The sequence below is a fragment of the Amblyomma maculatum genome, chromosome 4 (genome assembly GCF_055883805.1).
Source record: "Amblyomma maculatum isolate TAMU_Amacu chromosome 4, ASM5588380v1, whole genome shotgun sequence".
NCBI classification, from domain to species: Eukaryota; Metazoa; Arthropoda; class Arachnida; order Ixodida; family Ixodidae; genus Amblyomma; species Amblyomma maculatum.
In genome coordinates this window covers 172,013,399-172,036,793 of record NC_139347.1, presented here as the reverse complement: position 1 = coordinate 172,036,793, position 23,395 = coordinate 172,013,399, and the positions used below count along the sequence as shown (strand labels likewise).

The 23,395-nt window shown below is 46.6% G+C and overlaps 1 protein-coding gene across 1 annotated transcript in view; it reads left to right on the top strand.

Moving 5' to 3' along the window:
* Positions 1-23,395, top strand: part of LOC146193486 (uncharacterized) — a 402,043-nt gene that overhangs the window by 669 nt on the left and 377,979 nt on the right. The gene's annotated exons all lie outside the window — the stretch shown is intronic.

Here is a 23,395-nt window from a genome sequence, read left to right as displayed (position 1 = left end):
CTTAGAGCTAACATTAGACGATCTAGAGAATCGGTCTAGAAGATCGAACCTTATTGTGTACGGCATACCGGAAGACGAGGAAGAAAATTACGAATCACTGGAACGCGCAGTAAATGAAAATGTCATCAAGCATACCTTGCAACTAGAGGAAGTGGCTATTGAACGTATACATAGGCTAGGAAAACCAATGGCAAACAAAACTAGGCCAGTAATCTTTAAATTATTAGACTTCCGAGAGAAAACTAAAATTTTGCACAACTGTCGCAAACTCAAAGATAGTGCCTACATGATTAGCGAGGACTTTTCACCGCGTGTTCGAAACATTAGGAAGAAATTGTGGGAATATGGAAAACCAAGGAAGGATTCCGGTGGTAAGGTGTCATTGGTGTACGACAAACTAAATATTAACAGTTGTCTTTATTTTTGGGACGAGGAAAAGAATGACGTGTCACCCGTAACGTCAAATTCAAACGACACAAAAAACCAGGACATCGGTGCACGGACCATCCGTCCGCGCCGCACACAACGTCCAAAATAAGCTTCGCTAATATCAATGCTCGAAGTGTCATTGGTAAACTCGGTCCCCTTGAATCAATATTAATAGCTTACGAACCGGCATTTATAGGAATAACAGAAACCTGGCTAAACAAAGACATCAAAGATTTAGAAATTACTCCCCCAAACTATGTCATTGTTCGCAAAGATCGTTTAACTCGAGGCGGAGGCATTGCTTTACTGATAAAAAAAGAAATCCCTTTCGTTACACTGCCTGAGGTCGTAGGAGTTGAAGCCGTTTTTTGCAAACTTTGCCTTACTAATGGCACCTTCATTGTGGGATGCATTTACCGTAGCCCTTCTTCTGATTTGAAGGTTCTACAATCACTGCACGTGTATATGCAGCAGTATGTGAAGCGAAACAAGGTGATACTATTAGGCGATTTCAATCGACCCGATATCAACTGGCACACACTACACCACCACTCACCTTGCGCAGATACCTTATTAGACATCATGCTCTCTTTTAATCTAACCCAGATAGTAACTGAACCCACTCGCGTACAAGGATCCAGTTGTAACATTTTAGATCTAGTATTTCTAAGTGATCATTTTCCCAGTCATAAAGCTAATATCGAAGTGTCATCTGGCCTGTCGGACCACAGACTAGTATTATGTGCGGTACCATATCACGATTCGCTAGCTTCGCAATCAACAAAACATACAAAGACTACAGCAGAGCAGACGATACAAGCATAATTGATACACTGTCTCATGAACTGTCGTCATTCAATGAACTCTCACATGATGCAAGCACAGACATAGAAATTTTATGGCAACGGTTCAAATCAGTTGTGTCACATTGCATCGCTAACTACGTCCCATTGAAGACTAAGAAAACGCACAAACACAACCCCTGGATAACTCGAAACGTTATCCACGCAAAAAGAAAAGTTCGCGACTCAGAAGAAACCAAAAAAGCCATTCGTCGCAACGCACAGTACTAAAATTAACTTCCGCCATTGACGACTTGAAATCAAAGATAAAGAGAGCCAAATCATACTACTTTACAAAAACACTTCCTAATTTCCTGAAGAATGCTCCCCAAAAATTCTGGTGTTATTTAAATCCTAAAAAACGAGATGAAAGACCAACATCTACCGAAGATAACAAACATACTGCGATTACTCTGAACAACTACTTCTGCTCCATTTTTACAAGTGATAATGGAAAACTTCCCACGATGAACTCCAGCACAAGTATGAAGATGGAACCTATAATTATAACAGAAACTGGAGTATTAAATCTATTACTAAATTTAGACACTAAGAAAGTACCAGGGCCAGATAACATTCCTAACATATTTCTGCATCGATATGCTGAGTGGGTGGCTAAATTCCTTTTTCTACTCTTTAACAAATCATTATCCACTTGCACCCTTCCCAGGGAATGGAAATCAGCAAAAATAACCCCTGTACACAAATCGGGAAATAAATCTGACCCCTCCAATTTCAGGCCAATATCATTAACCAGCACAGTATGCAAGCTACTAGAGCATAATATCTTGAAACACATAAATGCCTTCCTAGAAGTAAATGATATTTTAACCCCCCCCCCCCCCCCCCCCCCAACATGGTTTTCGTAAGGGCCTATCCACCATTACTCAGTTAATTGAATTAACACATGATATATCCTTGAGCATTGATAACCAGAAACAAATAGACCTCATATTTCTAGACTTTTCTAAAGCATTTGACCGCGTATCACACCCAAAACTTTTGGTAAAACTCGAGCTAACTTTGGGAACTGGTCCTGTTCTAGATTGGATTAAAAATTATCTTAGTAATCCCACACAATGTGTTAAAATTAACAACGAGAAATCCTCTTTAACTACTGTTTCATCAGGTGTACCCCAAGGAAGTGTCCTAGCTCCAGTAATATTCTTAATTTTTATAAATGACTTACCAGCTTACGCTTCACATAATAATAAACTTTTTGCTGATGATTGCGTTCTCTATCAGGAAATTAACTCCATTGATGATCATCTAACCTTAAACAACGCCATAACAGCAGTATACCAGTCGTGCCAGGACTGGCAAATGAATATCAATTTAAAAAAGTCTGTTCTTCTATCTATAACAAGAAAAAAAGCATTCATCAGCATTTCAGTACACCCTTAACAAAATTCCCCTTGGATCTGTTCATGAGCACAAGTATCTTGGTGTGACACTAACTTCTGACTTCCAGTGGAACTCTCACGTTAACAACATCACGTCAACCGCCCTAAAACAGGTATTCTTTATTAACAGGCGTCTTAAACTAGCACCACCTGAAACAAAGTTACTTGCATATAAAACACTTGTCAGACCGGTACTAGAGTACGCTAATACCGTTTGGTTCCCATTTACTAAACAGCTCATTAAAAAAACCGGAGGCAGTACAAAGAAAGGCACTAAGATTTATATACAATAAACACTCCATTACAGACTCACCAACAGAATTACTTAAACATGCAGAATTACTAACCTTAGAAAACAGAGCCTATCTTGCAAGACTTAAAATCATATACCAGATAATACACAATCAACTAAAACTGCCTATTACAGAGTACATGCCGACGTCCTCGAACAGATTAACCCGTTATAACTATACGCATACATTAGGCGAATTCTCATTTCATACTGATATTTTCAAATACTCATTTTTTCCAAGGGCAACACGAGAATGGAACAATCTACACACGCATTACTAACACCACGCCCTTAGCTGAGTTTTGTTCCCTTGTTGCAGATGAATTATACCCATTGCAGTAACAATTGTATTTATTTTTATGCTTCCTTGTTCTCTTGGTATTTTTTCTTTCCTGCTGTGCCTGAGTCAAGTTGTGAATTCATTATAGTCGATTTTCTCTTTTTTAGTATTTCAAAGCTTGATTGTGCCTTGACTGTCAATTACAACTAATACTGATCCCCTCGCTGTATCATCCGTAATCATGTAATTAATATAAGTGATATTATCTGTGTTATTCGATTGTTGTAAGCTGCATGTAACACTCGACACCATGTATCATTGTGTATGCTTTTATGCTGTAGTATAATATGCTCACAGCCCTTCCTGTTACAATCCCTGATGGGATTCTTAGTATCAAATAAAAAAAGAACAACTAAAACGGTTCAAAAGGCGACGTACTGGCGTACACGGTCCACAGTTTTTGAACTGAGTTCCAGTATTTTCTTTTCCGTGCGAGAAATATTTTGTGGCAACAATAGCTATCCTTTATACTGGTCACTGTAGTAGCGCTCCCGATTCGTACAAAGTGGCTCCTAAAAATTATGAACTGCCTTTAACAAATGGAATAAGACATTGGGCAAGTATCATAGTCACAATCTGTCACTCAGATCACTTCCAAATAAGAAACAGGGCCTTGTGTTCCTTGATGCCTCTCGATTGTGTGAGACGGTGGCACACGGGTCTCATTCTTTGTTTAATAAACAAGGATGACTAGGAAGAAACAAATATGTCCTCTGAAAGTGCCCTGTTTTTAGAAATGTATATGCCACGTGCTCCAAACCGCCAAACTGTCCGTGACTTGGATGTGCTTCATCACCATGAAGTTACCTAGCGCCGAACAGAAACCTATGCTCCAATCTGGCCTATTGCCACTTTCAGTAAAGAAGTGACCTTGTGCTCTTTGTGCCTGGTGGACTTAAGATTCGCCTTTTATAGCAGAGTACAGTAGCAGGGGTCTCTCTAGATAACGCTTTTATTCAAGATTCTCTCTCATAAAGCTTTGTTCCTGATGGCTTACTTGAAAAGTGGTGTAGGTTAAAAAGTTTGAGGTGACATGTCCGCTGCAAGTGTAGGAGAGGGGTTATTATCATTAGTTATTGATAGAGCTTCGTCAGGGTTTAGGCAATACCGAAGTGGTCCCATAGAAAACGAAAATTGCAATGAATCATCAGGCACTTGTTTAACGAAATGCCTTGTGACAGCTGGTGCAACAAAAATCAATTGCATTCCAGATCTCTACGCTGTGGAAAAACGAATATTGATTTCAATCAATTGAACACCTGAACAAAAGTCTATAGTATCTGTCCAGCTGCTCACGTGTACAGAATGACTAGTGAATAAAACAGAAGCACTAAAAGAACGTGCTTGCGCATAATCTCGTCTGGTGTAGGCTGCACAAAATTGTGTCGCTGGCGCGAGAATTTAGAGATAACCTACATTAATGGCATGAATGGGACGATTTGTGATCATGACTTTTAGAAATACTATATGATAGAATTTTCCTGTCAGCGACTCATATTTTCCTTAGGCATCCACTGAATAGGACCAGATTACTGAGAATATTGAAGCAGCGTCCTGAGGCAACACCCCCTAGAATAAGAGAAGGCCAGCGTAAGTCTCCCTTTCCACTAGTCCTATGTCACGACAGTGAGATCTGGAGATAGATCGGCGGCGCCGAGCGCAAGCGTACGCAAGCAAGGCGATCTGGAACGATGTGGCCTGATTGTGCATGCTTTAAGCCTGTGTTCGCTGTGTTCCTAATCTGTGCTGCATAGGCACTTACAAGCAAGGTATCTGCAATGTCTGGGTGTTGTGCGCTATAAACTGTCGCTCTAACTATTCCAATGAATACAAAGCGCCAGTGTACAAGTTTCCGTCGGACTCGGCTCAAAATGCAGCGTGGACAAAGGCTGTGCGATGGAAAAACTTACTACCGATGAAGTGCACTGTGGTAAGCGTTCTTACTTGCTTCCTAATACTCGTGCTGCTATTCTCCACTATTTGTTTAGCACAGTGTATTAAAGCGTGGGCGTGCACGTATCGAGCACACAATTTCGACAGCACAGCTACTAATAATCGAGTAGCATTCGCCCTGTTTTAAATGTGGAACAAAATTGTTTTGCAACCTAAATTATTTTCTTGTGGAAACAATTTTATTTCGCTAGTGGCCGCGTGATCGTAGTTGCCGTAGTAAATGACTGGTTTAAAGCCGAGTTAGCTGCTCGCTGCGTTAATATACCCATGGCAATCGCTGCTACCAGCTTATAAGAAGCTTTTTTTTATATTTACGGTACAGCTTTGTGACCAGCACGTACATTAAAGCGATCTCGTATTAACGACAAGCTACACCGAGTCTCATCAAGGTCACTGTTCTGAGTATTATCTCTGCCTACAATTCTTAGCTTTGTCTATCCATCTAGCAATAAATGTGCTCTGGGCTGAATTTTGTGTCTGTCTTAAAGTTTATTCAAGTAACTCTGAAAGAAGGTGAAAATTTCCTGGAAACTTCATTTCTGCCATTGAAATAAGTGCCAGGTCGTCTGTTTCAAACTTCTCATATATTTCAGAAGACTGGCAATATTACATAACACAGGTAACGCAAGTATAACCATCTTCATCGCTAGCACTAAAATTTCAAGAGGTAGCTATAGAGCAGCGTTGAAAAAAAAAACCGCAACCGCGTAGGGTGAAGCCGACTTTCACTATGATCTCACTACTATGACGTCACGTAAGCTTGCACAGGCCTTGTAGTAGTCTAGGTGGTGTTGCCTGAGGTGGGAGCTGTAAGCTATTTGCTGTCTTTTTTAGCGCTGTCTAAAATTCCTAATCAGGCCATCTTTTTCAATGAGCATGAGCATATGTCAATACGCGCACGCCATTTTAGGTTAGTTTAGATTACTATTCTCAGCTACCTCAATTCGTGGACGCTTGCCATTGTGTCGTCCTCCTTTTAAGGGGTGGTTTTTATTCTCAAAACCCATTGTCCCTTTTCCCTGAAAGTTAATCTCTATTTGACAACTTGTTCTCACAATTGCTCACACGAAGGAAGAGGCGCAGTATCTGCAAACTTGTTTCTGTGGATACCTGACCCACGCCGTAACAGAAAGGAAGAATGCAGAAGTGAAAGTATAAAGAGGGATAGAGGTGCCACCGCGTTGGAGGGCTACAGAGCAATTTAGACCACCTGGGGACCTTTAATCTGCGCTGACATGGCACAGCACACGGACGCCTGCTGTGCGATGTCAGCGCACGTAAAGATCCCCAGGTGGCCGAAATCACTCCGTAGCCCTCCACTACGGCTCTTCTTTCTTTCTTTCTTTCTACTTCCACTCCCAGCTTCCTCCCTTCCCTTACGGCGCGGTTGAGGTATCCACAGAAAACAAATGAGACAGTTACCGCGCCTTTTCAATCCTATAAATCAATCCTCTTCGTTTCGCTTCCATCGAAACGCAGCCGCCTGCGGTTGGGTTCGAACGTGGGTACTCCGGCATAGTAGTCTGACATCTTAACCACTGCCCCACGCGGTGGCAAAGTTGTTCATCAGTCATAGCAGAGAAAAATAGATCATTTTCTAATTTTATTTGTAGTATTGCCACATCCTCCAGCATGTTCATTAAATATACGTGAAACCTAATATGCCCCACATTTTTGGCATAATTTACCATTCAACCTTCCTCAGTGAAAGGGTTTTTAACAGGTATTTCATATTAATTTGCAAATTAATAACGCAAAATATTTGCCTGGGGCCAAGTTGGTGCATGAGGAAAAGGAACGGCGGCGTAACACACAGACAAGAAAGGGACATCACGTGCGCACACTAGCAACAATTTATTAAGCTCAACAGTGGCATATTTATACATACGCTCAAGCATGAGGCTCATCGCCAAATAATAGCTGCGAAGTCAACACATGGAAGCCTGGCGGCAACGTCAGGATACCAGACAAAATACCCCTAACCCCAGCAGACAAACTAACAGAAACAGAAGAAAATATTTAAAACGCAAGGCAGGCCAATTCTTAGCAAAAGCAGTGTGCACCATTCGTAGCAAAAGCTAAGACAAAAGAAGCTAGTCAGTCCGGACCCTAAAAACGAAAAATAAAGCGAGAAAACAATCGTAGCAAATGCAGAGTAAAAAAAGTGAAGCAAAAGCAGTCAGAAACCTAAAAATACCTAAACCAACAACAAAATACAATGAGGTGTCAAAAAGCCAACTGAGAACCGCAGACCAGCGTCTGGTGTCAGCATCGTCGCTTCGCCAGAGATTTGAATACCTAGGTGCTCACCTGCCTCCAGGGCCCATTCTTGTGTACGTGGAGGCAAGCATACAATGCTTCGAAGCAGATACAGATATCTACTGTCCGTGGAGACCCAGCATGAATCATACCACTGATATGTAACCTTTGGAAATACCTAAATCTTCCTGCGCTGAGCTCGTGGCAGTTGAGGTACTGTGCTCCTTGGCCACCATTACCATGCTTCCCACGCTTCATGTTGCATTCCGCACTGACGCACTTCAAGCTGTACGCTTGCTCCGACGGGTCAGCCGCTGCCCAAAAATATATCAAGACATCCACCAGCTTGCCGCACGCATCATGAAGTCGGTACGTACTGAGTGGGTCTCACGGGGCCTTTTGCTTTCCCAAAGCCACGCAGATTTAGCAAACAAAACTCATCATTACCATGGCTTCTTGATGAGGACGACGCTACCGTCCTTTTTTCAAGGCGCACCTCCGGTGACGCACATGTGCTCTTATTCCTCCATGGGCGGTAATCCTCCCCCGTGGTCTCACCCATGCAGAGGAGGTTGCGCTTAGGAGGATCCGGGTCGGTGTGGCCCTCACACCAGCTGTCACTCGGACGTGGTCTTACTTCCGACATTTATATGCCCGCCCAGGGTGTCCGATATGTAAAGACGAAAATGCTGAAGCCGACTGCACCACTTGCTGCGGGACTGCCAAGCTCTGAAACCGACACGACTCCCGTACTTGATAATAGCTGGCATTTCAGCAAGCAATCCTCCCTGGTATATCGCATGGATACCGGGAGCACGTCATTGCTCACTCCTGGACTTCATAAAATCAACCAACCTTGCTACATTCATATAAATATTTTATTTTTCATCTCTTACCCCATTGATGCCGTGAGGCAATAGGTAACGTTCAAAGAAAACTGTAGTTAATTGTTCTGAACCTGATTACACAGACAATAGGTCCAAAAAGCACAAAAAAAAACAACACTTCAAACATAGCACAATTATCTCCAGTTTGCATACCGTTTCTCAAATCCTTCATCTTATTGTGGCAGCTCAAACGTGACATTTCGTTTTCGCCGAGGTGCGGAGTAGGGTTATTAGCACATAAAATTGCGCATTTTGAAATTGCCGGGGGCTCTACTATCACCCTTGTGGTGATGCTGCGTAACATGCGTATAATAGCTTTTTTTCTAGAGCAGTGGGGTAGCTCACTGTCCACCATGCAAGGCAAGTTCCTCTGAGTTTGGTTATGTTACATTCTTTTACATTATTAAGGGGGTAGTTCAGCTTGAGGTTTCAGAGAGCTGAGACGGGAGACATGGCTTTCACAGAACAGGCCTTTCCTGCAGGCACCAGTCGACACTGCTCGAACGTCGCCATATTTGCCCAAAACAACTGAGATTTTTCTTTTTCCTTCTTATGCGCATATCAGCGCATGCATCACCTACCGTAATACTACCCCGCCGGCTGAAAAGCGCCTCCCAGTGCGCACTAGCGTCCAAACCAGGTTCCGTGTAGTACGGCTTTAGGCGTGCGGCATGGACTGTTTCGGTGCGTGGTGTAGAGGTATGGCGTGCGGGATGCAAGGGCGCAATTTCGTATGTCACTGGCGTAACTTATCATAATATACGCTAGGGTCCTGTATAACGGGGCAAACGTTTTTCTGAGAGGCCGACGCGGCGAGCTGGGATGGAAAGCAGCACGAGAGAGCCGCAAGAATACTGGGTGTTGCGATGACAGAAATCATAGCGACGTTTCTGGGAGCTCTGGGAGGCTGCGAGTCGGTTGCGAGCAACAACTCGGGCAGCATCAGCTCGTGCTATGGCGTCACGAGCATATGAGCTGGCAGTGCCAACAGAAGGAAGCAGGCTGTCAAAAGGAAGCACAGGTTCACGGCCGTATAGACGATAGAAGGGGGAGTAGCCGACAGTGTCGTGACGCGACGAATTGTATTGAAATGTAAAAAACGGCAGTGTTATATCCCAGTCGTGGTGGTCATCAGAAACGTAAATTGACAGCATGTCAGTTTGTCTCCGGTTAAGGCGTTCATTAAGCCCGTTCGTCTGTGGATGGTAGGCTGTCGTGAAAAAATGACGGTCGTTGCACAACCGTAGGATCTCGTCGACTATACGCGCAAGAAAGCAACGGCCACGGTCGGTGAGCAGTTGATGGGGAGCTTCATGGACAACTATAACGTCATTGAGGAGGAAACCGACGACATCAGTTGCATAACTGGTTGGTATTGCTCGTGTGACCGCGTAGCGTGTGATGTAATCAGTGGCCACCGTAATCCATTTGTTCCCCGATGCGGACAGTGGAAAAGGCCCTTAAAGATCCAGACTCACTTGAGAAAATGGGTCTGTGGGGATGTCGATCGGCTTCAGAAGTCCAGCTGGTAAAACTGATGGCTTTTTCCGGCGTTGACAGCGCTCACAAGCAGATACGAAGCGGCGGACTGCGCGGTATAGGCCTGGCCAAAAGAACCGACGGCGCACACTGTGCGAGAGACGCCTAGATGACCCGCTGTGGGAACGTTGTGAAGCTGTTCAAGGATGGCTGTGCGTAAGTGCTGAGGGACTACTAGTAGAAGGTCGGAGCCATCAGGTCGCATATTGTGCCGGTATAAGGTGCCTTCGTGGAGAACAAACGAAGGGAAGGGTCATGGGGATCGGCGCTAAGGCGATTGATAATTTCGCGATGCTGAGGGTCCTGGCGTTGCTCACGGCGAATGTTGGAAAAGTCAGAAATAGAAAGCACGCAAGCGTCGTTGTCACATTCAGGTTGGCTTAGACCAAATGTCCTAAGATATTGAGTTCCCCGCAACCAAAGCTACACTTCTTGGAGTTCAACTGAAGGCCAGCTCTTCGGAAGACAGCAAGAATATCTGAAACACGATGGAGGTGGCCCTCAAAGGTTGATGAAAATACGATGACGTCATCGAGGTAGCACAGACATGTGGTCCATTTGAATCCGCGTAGTAAGGAGTTCCTCATGTGCTCGAAGGTCGCAGGAGCATTACATAAGCCGAAAATCATCACCTTGAATTGAGAGAGGCCATCCGGGGTGAAAAAAGCCGTCTTTTCACGGTCTCTTTCGTCAACAGGGAGCTGCCAGTATCCTGAACGGGGATCGATGGAGAAGTATTTGGCACCATGCAGGAAGTCGAGGGCGTCATCGATCCTTGGAAGAGGGTACACGTCTTTCTTTGTTATCTTGTTTAGGTGTCGATAATCTACGCAAAACCTCCATCTGTGGTCCTTTTTAATGAGTACCACCGGAGACGCCCAGGGGCTGCTCGACGGCTCGATAATGTTGCTGGCCATCATTTTCTCCACTTCTTCCTGAATGTTCCCGCGTTTGGAAAGAGCAACTCTGTACGGCCGCCGGTGAATAATCTCCAGTATCGATGCGATTTGTGATGACGGGCGTTTCGCCCAGGGATTCGTGACCGAAATAAAAATGTCACTGTATGACCGCAAAATGCCGGCAAGGGCACTGGCATATTCGGGGCGCAGGTCAGTGGCAACCATGGCTGAGATGCGGTCCTCCGGACTATGTGACCGGACAGGTTGGACACGTACTTCGGCGTGACGTTCGGACAGCACAGCAGATATAGTAAAGCTGGACAAAGGAGATAGCTCGGCAAGAAAAATGCTTTCCGGGAGAACTTGCGAATACTGCTGAACTTGAGCACAGGAATCTAAGTATGGTTACTCGCGATATGTACAATGTTATGAGCTAGGACGATGTTGCGCTATAGAGCGACGTCAATGCGGGGTTGACAACGTAGTTGCCGTCAGGAAGGGAAGGAAAGGGTGACATGGGTACGTATATTGCCGCCTCGGGAGGTAGGCGAGAAAATATACTGGAGCGAGGATGAGGCTGGGAATGGTCAGCACTAGGGTTGTGGACACAATGGGGCAGGGCTAGGCGTAGAAATCCGGAGGAACAGTCAATGTGAGCGGAATGGGCTGTTAGAAAGTCTAGACCTAAAATGACCTCTTGAGGACAAGTAGTAAGGACGGCGAGGAGCACAGGGACATGGTGGCCGGCGATGCTAACTCGAACAGTGCACATTCCGATGATGGTAGCAGTGTTGCCATCAGTGACACGAACTGTGGTGATGTTAGCGGGTGTAAGAACTTTTTTGAGGCGCTGGCGGAACGAAGAACTAAGGACTGAAATATGGGCTCCAGTGTCAATGAGAGCGGGCACAGGGACTCTATGCACGAGGATACTTATCAGGTTGCGGCGTGGTGAAATGGTCGAAACTCATTTGCCTGTCCGGGTTGATAACGCAGCGTCACGTCCGGGCGCTGCGTTGCCTGGTTTCCCAAGTAAAGGCCTTGGTACGTTGGAAAAAAGCTGCGGCGAGGAGTAGGTGTTCGGGAACAGTGGACTTGAGGTGATGGCGAACGGCTGGGACGAAGGGCTTGCTCAATGTTCTCGATACGAAGCTGTGCTGGTGTGACAGAAACTCACCGTGGTACATAGTAGTCATGGCGAACAGGGCTGTAATAGGGGCGAGAGGGGGAAGCCGGGTGGCTGCGGCCATAGCGGGACGTATGGCCAAACCGACAGCAGACAAAGCAAATAGGCCTATCGTCAGATGTGCGCCACTCCGCAGGATTATGGGTAGGGTAGCGCGGTGTGTAGGGCGGTCTTGTGGCAGCAGCAGCAACCACTGGTATTGTCTGTGGTGCAGGGGGTGGCGTGGTATGATTGGAGACGAGGCCCACATTCGCGAACTCTTGGCGGACGACAGCCTGTATCATAGCTATTGATGGCTCTGGAGGAGGTGATGTAAGTGTAACAGGCGTCAAGGCTTCGATTTTCCTGAAGTTGTTCTCACTTGAAGGCGGCTGCATAGTGGGCAGATCGTCACATGAGGATGTAGTCGCCGTGTTGGGAAGGCGCTCAAACCGATGGACGATGCGGCGCTGCTTCGCCAGTTCGAAACGGCGACAGACTTGTAGGACTGAGTCCACCGTACAGCAGTCTTTGCAGAGAAGTATGTTGAATGCATCATCAGCGATACCCTTAAGAATATGGCCCACTTTATCATCTTCGGTAATAGAGGTGTTCACCTTTGGACACAGGGCGAGGACGTCCTGTATGTAGGCTAGGTATGATTCGGTTGACGATTGAGCACGCATTGCCAGGTCTTTTTTTGTTGCTAAAGCTCGTCCAATCGGCTTGCCGAACACGTTCCGAAGGTTTTGTTTGCAGATGTCCCAAAAAGGCATCTCCTGTTCGTGGTTTGTAAACCAGGTTTTCGCCGTTCCCGCTAGGTACAAGATGATGTTGGCAAGCATTAAGCTAGCATCCCACCGGTTGTTCTTGCTGCACCTTTCGTATTCATGGAGCCTATCTTCAACATCCTTGTTGTCTTCGCCGTTAAAAAAGGGCGGATGGCGGATTTTGGTTAGGACCATGGGGCCAGGTGGAGTTTTCGTAGGTGGTGATGCGTCCTGAGATGCCATGCTTACTGTGGCAGTCGGTGGGGTGAGCTCGGGGAGATGGCGGCCACTGCATAAATCTGGTTTCTAGCGCAGAAATATGAGGAGCTGTGGCAAGGGGATCGAAAGCGCGTCAACCAAGATATTACGGGGGTAGTTCAGCTAGAGGTTTTAGAGAGCGGAGACGGGAGACAAGGCTTTCACAGAACGGTCCTTTCCTGCAGGCACCAGTCGACACTGCTCGAACGTCGTCGTCTTCGCCCACAACTACTCCGATTCTTCCTTTTCCTTCTTATGCGCATATCAGCGCATGCATCGACTAATGTGACAATATCCTTGAAATCTTATTCAGAAAACTGTTGTTTGCTTCATTGAAGTTCTTCCAAGCGGCAGGAAAATGGAATACACCCCTGCTTTTTCACAATCTACGGGACACCGATAGTGCCTCGTCACGCCGTCGGGATCACGTTTGGTGTCGACATTTTCGTGGTCGGAAGGCTCTTTTGGGCCCAGGAAAAAAGATATATACCCTCGTTCCATTTCCTGTTTTTCTGAATGTGTGATACAGAATGGAACTACGGTATCAGAGTCACATTTCTGCGATAATCATTTGTAGGGGGTCGTTTCGTAATTGTTTAAAGAGACAAAACACTAGAATTTAGATTTTAATATTTGTCGGCGGAATGGAAAGATTTGTGTCCAAAATATTCGAATCCGTAGCGGTTGTTGTAGTAATGCTGTAAAATTTTTACCCAGTTCTTTTGTTGTTGTGTGTTGTGTGTTGTGTTTTATGGCGCATAAGCATCTAAGGCTATCATGCGCCAAACACATCCAGTTCTTTTCAGGGCATGCAACCATTTTTGTGTTGTCCGATGCTTGATAGCATGAGCCAGCAATGACGATTGGTGGTCAACAGGATGCACCGAAAACAAAGAAATTTCACTCCGCTAAGCAGTAATTAGACCTTTGTTGCTTAGAGTAACGTCCTTTTTAGTTTCATACTCAGGGCTTTACGGAACATTAACGTACTCCTCGTCGACGAAAGTTTTAGCAGGCACCATCATCGCTACATCGCTACATTCACAAAACTCCAAATACTGCGCCTCCATCTAGTGACAAAACCGGGAAGAATGCACATATTGAACCACCTTGCAGCACCATGGACGGAAACTTTGGTAACGGATCCGCCACCCCTTCCAACCGATACCAAAGGGCCAGGAAGAGATCACTGACAACGCCACATAACTGATACACAGTACCAGCACATCGGTCTCCGCATTAATTCTGACGCCGCCCTATATCATGATGACGTCACCGGCATCACGTTTGCAACTCTACCTACTACAAGGAGGGTTCACAGCTGCACGCTACTAGCCCCAGTGGTAGCAGCTACTGGTCGGCAACTGAACTCGAGTTACGGCCATCAAAAAGGCCCTTCGACACTCCACCAAAGGAACAGATCGTTTCATCCACATCTATACCGCCAGTCAAGAGGCTATAATAACTCTGCAAGCCCGTTCTTACAAGACCTCAGTGCAACAGCGCATCGAACACTGATGCCGCTACCTGCGAGAGACCTCAGAAGTCTCGGTACGGAGTCATTGGACACCTGGACATCACACACAAGGAACTGAGAACAGGACGGCTCATGAGGCCGCTTGCGCGCAGCTAGAGGAAGTCCGCCGGCATAGCCTTGATGTGGTCCCGTCTAACTCGGACCACACTTACTGTTCTCTCGTTTCCTTTATCATACCGGACTCTGTCATCCCGCGGTTTAATTATGAGTGGAGGGGTTTGTTGCGGGACCTTTTCCCGATATTACTCCTCTGATCTCTTCCGGCCTCTCCAGTCCTGCCCAAGTTTTAACTCTCAGGGCACTCACTCAGAAGGTCAGCTACCCCAACTGCCCTGCTGATTCTGTTCACAGGCAGCAATTGGTCTGGACCTGTCCTGGCACGGCTAACCTCCAAGCCCTCTACACATTTGCTCACCACATTCAGACTTAAGAAGACTAGACAGCCCCCAATACCAAAGCCAAGACATCTCCCTTCCCCTCCAGGCCTCAGGTCACCCTCACGAATAAAGGTTTAGGAATGAATGAATGTATGAGCGCAGCGGTGGAGTAGCGGTAGAACATCCGCCTCGCATGCAAGAGGACCGGAGTTCACATCCCGGTGCCGCGCAATTCTCCACCGGATGAAAAAAACAATCCGCGTGTCGATGGAATTGCATACACAGGTTTTGGAGTGCGACCAGATGCCGGTGAACACCTCCGGCAACGCACTCCCTCACCAGAACAGGAGTTGCAGTAATTGGCCGCAACCTCTCATGTTAAGCTCCACAAAACCCCGGCCCTCAGTCACCAGCGGCTGCGGTGACTGAGGGTCTGACCTGTGACGCAGCAGAGGGTGCTAAGAATACCTTGCTTCGCTGGACAGGCCGCCATTGGAAACTGACAGTGGCAACGTTTAATGCTAGACCTCTAGCTAATGAATCTAGTTTCGCAGTGCTGTTAGAGGAACTAGAGGGCATGAAATTTGATATCATAGGGCTTAGTGAGGTTAGGAGGCCCAATGAGGCATATACTGTACTGAAGGATGGGCGTGTACTGTGTTATCGAGGTTTACTAGAGAGTCGACAACTAGGAGTAGGTTTCCTTGTCAATAAGTGTATAGCGGGTAATATAGATGAATTCTATAGTATTAATGAGAGGGTTGCAGGCAACGTAATTAGGCTTAATAAGGGGTATAAACTGAAGGTTGTACAGGCCTATGCACCTACATGTAGTTATGATCGCCAGGCAGTTGAAAGCTTCTACGAAGATGTAGAATCGGCAATGCGAAAAGTAAAGACGCAGTATACTGTACTAATGAGCGACTTCAATGCCAAGGTAGGGAAAAAGCAGGCAGTAGAAAAGGCGGTAGGTGACTGTGGCATTGGTTCTAGGAATAGCAGGGGGGAGTTACTAGTTCAGTTTGCAGAGCACAATAACTTATGAATCATGAATACCTCCTCCAGCAAACAAACGCCGGGGTGGCGCAGTGGTTACGGCGCTTGACTACTGTTCCCAAGAATGCGGGATCGAATCCCGGCCTCGCCGGCCGCTTTTCGATGGAGGCGAAAAGCAAGGCGTCCGTGTGCTGTGCGATGTCAGCGCACGTTAAAGAACGCCAGGTGGTCGAAATTTCCGGAGTCCTCCACTAAGGCGTCTCTCATCGCCTGAGTCGCTTTGGGACGTTAAACCCCACAAACCAACCATCCTCCAGCAAACGGAAGAACCGGAAATGGACATGGAAAAGTACTAACGGGGAGACTAAAAATGAAATCGACTTCATAATGTGTTCAACCCCCGCCATTATGCAAGATGTAGAGGTAATCGGGAAAGTGCGATGCAGTGACCACAGGATGGTGAGGTTTCGAATTAGCCTAAATCTGACGAAGGAATGCAACACATTAGTAAAAAAGAAACCTATCCACGAATTAGCGGTGAGGGGGAGGGCAGAAAAGTTCAGGATCTCGCTACAGAATAGGTATTCAGCTCTCACCGAGGATGGCAACATTACCCTAGAAGCAAGGAACAAAAATTTCAGAGATATCATTACTGAGTGCGCGGTAGAAGTAGGTGGTAGGATAGTCAGAGAGGATACCGGTAAGCTGTATAAGGAGACGAAAGATGTGATTAAGAAACGCCAAAATATGAAAGCTTCCAATCGAACAGACCAGATCGAATTGGCTGAGATATCAAAGCTAATCAATAAACGCAAGGTGGCCGATATAAGGAAGTGTAACATGGAGAAAATTGAGCATGCCGTAAAGCACGATGGAAGCCTTAAAGCGGTAAAGAAGAAATTGGGCATAGGCAAAAAACAGATGTATGCGATAAGGGACAAGGCGGGCAACGTCATCACTCATACTGACAAGACAGTCAAAGTAGCCGAGGAGTTCTATACAGATCTCTACAGTAGCCAAAGTAGTCAGGACCGTAATGAGATTGGCGGTAGAGAAAAACAGTCAGATGTTCCACCAGTGACGAAGGACGAGGTCAAGAAAGAACTAGAAGCTATGAGAAGGGGGAAATCAGCTGGAGAGGATCAAATAACTACAGATTTGCTGAAGGACGGTGGGGATATCATGCTAGAAAAACTGCCACCCTGTATACGCAGTGCCTGGTGTCATCGACGGTACCGGAACCATGGAACAATGCAAACATTTTCCTCAACCTTAAAAATTACAAAACAATCAGCTTACTGTCTGTTACGTATAAGGTATTTACTAAGGTAATCACTAATAGAATCAGGGGAACCTTACACTGTAATCAAGCAAAAGATCAAGAAGGGTTTCGGAAACGATACTCTCCTATCGATTATATCCATACCTTCAATCAGGTGATAGAAAAATGCTCGGAATATAACCAGTCCATATACATAGCATTCATTGGTTACGAAAAAGCATTTGACTCAGTTGAAATCTCGGCGGTGATGCAGGCATTGTGAAATCAGGTAGTAGACGAGCCGTCCACGAAAGTGCTGGAAGATAAGTGTGGTGGCTGCACAGCAACCATAGTTGTGCATAAAGAAAGTAACAAAATTCCCATACAGAAAGGTGTTAGGCAAGGAGACACAATCTCCCCAGTACTATTCACAGCTTGTTTAGAGGAAGTATTCAGAGACTTGGAATGGGAGCAGTTATGGATAAAGGTAGATGGAGAATACCTCAGTAATCTGCGATTTGCTGATGATATTGCCTTGCTACGCAAATCGGGGGAGGAACTGCAAATAATTATTGATGACCAAGACAGGAAAAGTAGAAAGGTAGGCTTGAAAATCAATATGCAGAAGACTAAGGTAATGTTCAACAGCATCGGGAAGGAAAAGCAGTTCACATTAGGTAGCGAAATACTGGAAGTTGTAGGCGAATAGGTCTACTTAGGGCAGGTAGTAACCGAAGATCCGGGCCATGAAAAGGAAATAACAAGAATAAGGTTTCGTTGGAGCGCATTTGGCAATACTCTCAGATTATGGCTAGCAGCTTACCGGTATCGCTTAAGAGGAAAGTATACAACGGTTGCATTTTGCCTGTACTTGCTTATGGGGCTGAAACGTGGAGGCTAACCGAACGAGTTCTACTTAAGTTGAGGACAACCCAGAGGGCTATGGAACGAAAAATGGTAGGGGTAACATTAAGAGGTAGAACGCGTGCAGAGTAGGTAAACTCAAGTTACCGACATTCTGGTGGAAATTAAGAAGAAATGGACATGGGCAGGACATGTAGTGCGAAGAGAGGATAGCGGATGGTCGCTGAGGGTAACAAACTGGATTCGAAGGGAAGGAAAGCGTAGCAGGGGGCGGCAGAAAGTTAGATGGGCGGATGAGATTAAGAAGTTTGCAGGGATCAAGTGGATGCAGCTACCACAGAACCGGGTTACGTGGAGAAATATGGGAGAGGCCTTCGCCCTGCAGTAGGTGTAATCAGGCTGATGATAATGATGAATGAATGAAAGAAAGGAGGGATGGGTTCTATTTAAGGACTCAGTGGAGAGAGCGCAAAATATAATAAAGTATGATAAGCAAACCTAGAAGAAAAAAGAATACTGTGCACTTCCGAAAATCACCCATATTTTGATAAAACGTAGTCATGTGGGGTACTACAGTGAAAGTAATAATGTTTCTCCGCTAGATAGCGCCACAGTTTTTTTATGCGATTTGCAATTGCAAATTATAATTGTAAAACCTCTTTTCTTTGATAGTGTTCAATCTTTACTGTATAAGTAAGGTCATTTCATCACCTCCATTTTCTCATTACATAATTTGGCCAGTATTCTGTCTTTTTAAGCATGCCCCCAGAAATAGGCCTTAGGAGGAGCATTGTATTTTCGGCTTGTTCCAGACGATGATTTGACTGTGAAAGGCTTCTTTACACTGCCGAAATGACTTACTTTTCAAGAGCATTCACGAAACACGACAACACAATGGCTCTCTTTACTAGTTTTGGGTGCGCAACAGAATATGCGAGGACTGGCTTCTTTCCAATAGTCTCACAGGCTCAGCTAGTTCACAGTCGAAGAGGATTCCGAAATCTAACAACACGATGTGCCCAACGGCAGGGTGCTGCTGTGTCACCGTCAACGACTGAAGACAGTCGGAAACCATGCTAAAGCTTCGGACACTCGTGCGTTTACACGGCTATTGTCATCGTTTAGAACCACGATAAAAAGGTTCACGAACCTAAAGCATTTTCTATTTCAATCTTATCGCATCGGTCCCGTAGCTTGCGCCCTCAGACATGAAGCCATATATTGTTCAGAAAGGTCGCGACACAAGAACAAATAAATCCCGCTTCGAAGAGAAGCAATATGGACACCGATCTGTGGAAAGTTGGAGTTTAGTAAAAATTACAAGCAGCTCCAAAAAGGTGCTAATCGCCCCACCTGATGCATTTAGAAATCACACGGCACTTTAGAGCTCCATACAACTTGACACATCGGGGAAGAGGTTGTCATGTGGGATAGAATAATTTAAGTCTCATATCCCCAAATATGGCAGTGAAACTGCCTCTATGCTTACCTTTTTCGGTTGTAAATTTTTTGATCAGAAGCTTTGAATTTAAAACGGATTTCAGCACCGAGGATATTTAGAAAAATTCGCAGAAACTATGCTAGATGCTTCTGCAATCTCCGTTCACCGAAACACTAAAACATAACGGGCAGTCAAGCTTTTATTATTTATGCCCAATAGAGGTGCCTGAAGGCAACATTGCAAGAACGTAAAAGAAATGTATTGGGCCGAAAACCAGTTGAATCTGTCTTCTTTTGTATATAGCCACTCCGAAGAATTCATGCATGCCATTGAAAAAATAGCTATTCTTAGCAAGTGCCAGGACACCGCCACAATACTGGCATTGGAGGTTCTGGTTATTTCAAAATGCTCAGTAACCAATTATGCGCTATAGTGAAAATGCGCCATAGTGAGCACTACTGATAAGATGAACGATTCAAGAAACAGGAAAGAAAATTGAGATAATCGTGCCACAGATGCGGTAAGGGTGGGTTTTTTGTTTTGTTTGTTTGGACCTAGTGCCTATATATTCTGGTTCAAGGCTGCACAAATACAATATTAGTCAGAGCTTGTATTTTCATTCTTCGCTTTTCTTCTATGGTACTGCTACATTGCAGTCTCGATCATGAAAAAATCAACTATCCAGTCACTGTTCCAAAAATGAACAGCCTCAAAATGTGTAATTAAAACCTCTAAAGTTAACTCTTTCCTTAATATCTGCATGAGCACTGAAACAGCTGATATCGGAATGGTAAGCTCTTGTATGCAAGATATGTTCGACTGTGATAATAGACTGCTGTGTGCGTTGATCTCAAGGCTGCGAAACGTTTGCTAGGTATTGCCGGTAGTTAGATGCAACCAACTATCGGTTTTGGTTTTAGAAACATACAAAAATAACCACCGCCAGCTAGTGATTCGGTGTTATGGAAGCATTCGTATCTTTAAGCACCAGCTTAAAGAACAAAATGCATCCGGTCAATGCGATGGTGATGAGATTCATGTATCTTTCTAATGAAGAAGGATCTGGCGTTCCTGCGGAGCGAGCGGACGCGTTTCACCTGGGCTCCGTGTCTTTTTTCATTGAACTGACAGATTTTTTGAGTCGCACCTTAATGAAAGTGCGTCGACCGGATGCATGAAGTTGTGTGGACCACCGGGAACTCGAATTCCGAGGTAGGGGACCGCTTTTGCCAAATTTAAAGGACTTTTGTGTGCCGAGAGGAGCGCCCGCAGCTGGGCCTAACGTCGACTCCGGCCTTGGCCGGAGGAGCGGTAGGCCCAGCCCGAGCCTCGGTGAGGCCGCCAGCGGAACATCGAATCATCGGTATTACGCAAGTGAGCATTGACCTAAGATAACTACAGCTATGCGAGTAGAGGTGGACGGCGTCGAAATTCCGCCGGACCAGTGCACAAGATCGCAAGGCTGGAAAACTGCCGGCGAGAGGGTCAGGCACAAAGGCATGGGCAAGTTAGGCCTAAATGCCGTACTTCAAACGAACCAAGATGGCGCCAAGGCCATGGCTGCCACTGGCAGCGATACACGTCACTCAATGGCGAAACGTATAAACAAGGGCAAATTGTTGAAGGGCGCGCGCATGCCAGACTTGCCGCGCGGCGACATAAAGATCGTATTACGACCACGAGGCGGGCTCCACGTGAGCGACGTGACCCGCGTTGAACTAAGTCGTGCAATTGTGGCGGCGGCACAGATCCCCGGCAATGAAGCAAGTGAAGATGTCGTGTGCCCCAACCTCCAGCAGAATATCGTTGTGGTGAGCACCTCCAAGAGAGAGAACGCCGACCTATACACTGCAGTCGGAAGGCTTGACATACGCGGCACGGCACACGAAGTAAGTACCTACGAAACGGCCCCCCACGGCACGGTGAAGGGCGTCATAAGGGGCATCCCGCTCGAGGATACGGCCCAGGATATTCAGGACAATGTTGTGCACAAGCATAACCCAACGGCGCTACAGGCAAACCGGATCGGTGAGACCCGATCAGTCGTCATTGCTTTCGAAGGGCATAAAGTACCCAAATACGTGAAATACGGCAACCTGCTCATGGAGTGCACGTTACATAGAAAACAAATCGACGTATGCTATGCGTGCGGAAGAGTGGGCCACAGAATGGACGTGTGCCCGGATCCTTCGAACACGATCTGCCGAGGGTGCGGAATCTCCAACCCCGCCGAAGATCACGAATGTGTCCCGAACTGTGGCCTGTGCGGAGGCAAACACCTGACAGCGGACAAGGCCTGCAAAGCCCGCTTCAAGACACCCTACGTCGTCCGCCGGCGGCGCTGGGAACGGCGCCGAGCAGAGGAAGAAGAAATCGGGAGAAGGAACCAAGACAAGAGAGGTCCTGCAGGCGGACCCCACCGCAGCGCCTCCAAACAACGGGGCCGGTCACACACGCCGGGCCGCAACAGCAACAACAGTGGCTGTCAACAACAGTCGCCAGAGTCAACCGGACACCGAGGGATCGCCGAGAAAAAGGTGGGCCGGACCAACAGGTCTCCCGTCACTCTAACCAGCGACACCGAATTCCCACCCCTCACCCCCTCCCAACCCCTTAACTCACAAGCGAATCCGCAAAAGGACAGTAGCGAAGTGATAGAGCTTAAGAGGATCATAGAGCGCCAAAACGCTCAGATCCAGGAACAGAGCGGCCAAATACAGGCGCTTATGAATAAGATCGAAACGCTAGCGAGTAACGGCAGCTTGGCAAATTCAGGACCCCAAGACAACACGGCGACAAGCAACGCCGCAGGCTTGCGCAAGGTGCCGCGGAGGGCCCCCCCCCTCGCCCCGCCAAGGGCGGCCACCTGGAGAGGCTGAGGCCATGCAACGTGCAGCAAATAACCTAGAGGCGATGGACGCCGAAGAGAGCCCCGCGAGCGGAGCGGAAACTGCGAACGCAGAGACCGCGACCATGGTAACGACACAGATCCCGCGAGAAGGAGAGCTTATGGCCATTTTGGCCGCAATTTCCCAAATTAACGAAAGGCTCAGCAAAATAGACGACCGACTTAAAGCTGTCGAGAGTCAGCCTCAGACGCCATCGGCGAAGCACAAACGTCAAGCGCTAAAAGTAGCCTCAACATCGGTGAGGAACCACTTCGCGTCCCTGAAAAAGGAGCGGGCCGAAAAAATAAAAAACGCGATCGCGAAAAGGCGCAATCGACTCGAGACAGCCGGAAAGGATGATGCAGAAGCCAAGTAAGAAGCACAAGAAGACCGGGGGGGAAACCACCGTGATTTACCAATGGAACTGCCGTGGGATTCGCAACAAAGAAGCGGAACTAATGTTATACATTGACGGGCAAGACAACAAGCCTGATGTAATTGCTCTACAGGAGACGAACGGCAAACCAAGACTTCCGGGGTACGTCACTTACACGGACCCCACGGAGAACGGAACGGCGGTGCTCGCTCGCAGCAACGTGGCGGCAACTCAACATGTTACGGCGCAGGGCGGGTGCGAGCACACGCTGGTCGAAATTCATGCAAGAGAAATTGGCAGCGCGGGCAATTTATTTGTAATGAGCGCGTACTGTCGGCCGTCACAACGGCAGTACGAATTTGACCGCATCGTGAGTCAGGCGAAAGGGTTGGCGGGGACCAGGCCGCTCCTGATCCTCGGCGACTTTAACGCCCCTCACACAACATGGGGCTATAGGTTCCAGTCAAAAAGAGGAAAAGCATTGGCCAAAGCAATGGAGGATCACGAGATTGCCCTCCTGAACGAGCCTGACGTAACTACCAGAAGAGGCAACAGTGCCGCGAGGGACACTACGCCAGACCTTTCGTGGTTATCGGGAACGCTAGACGTCTCTTGGAGA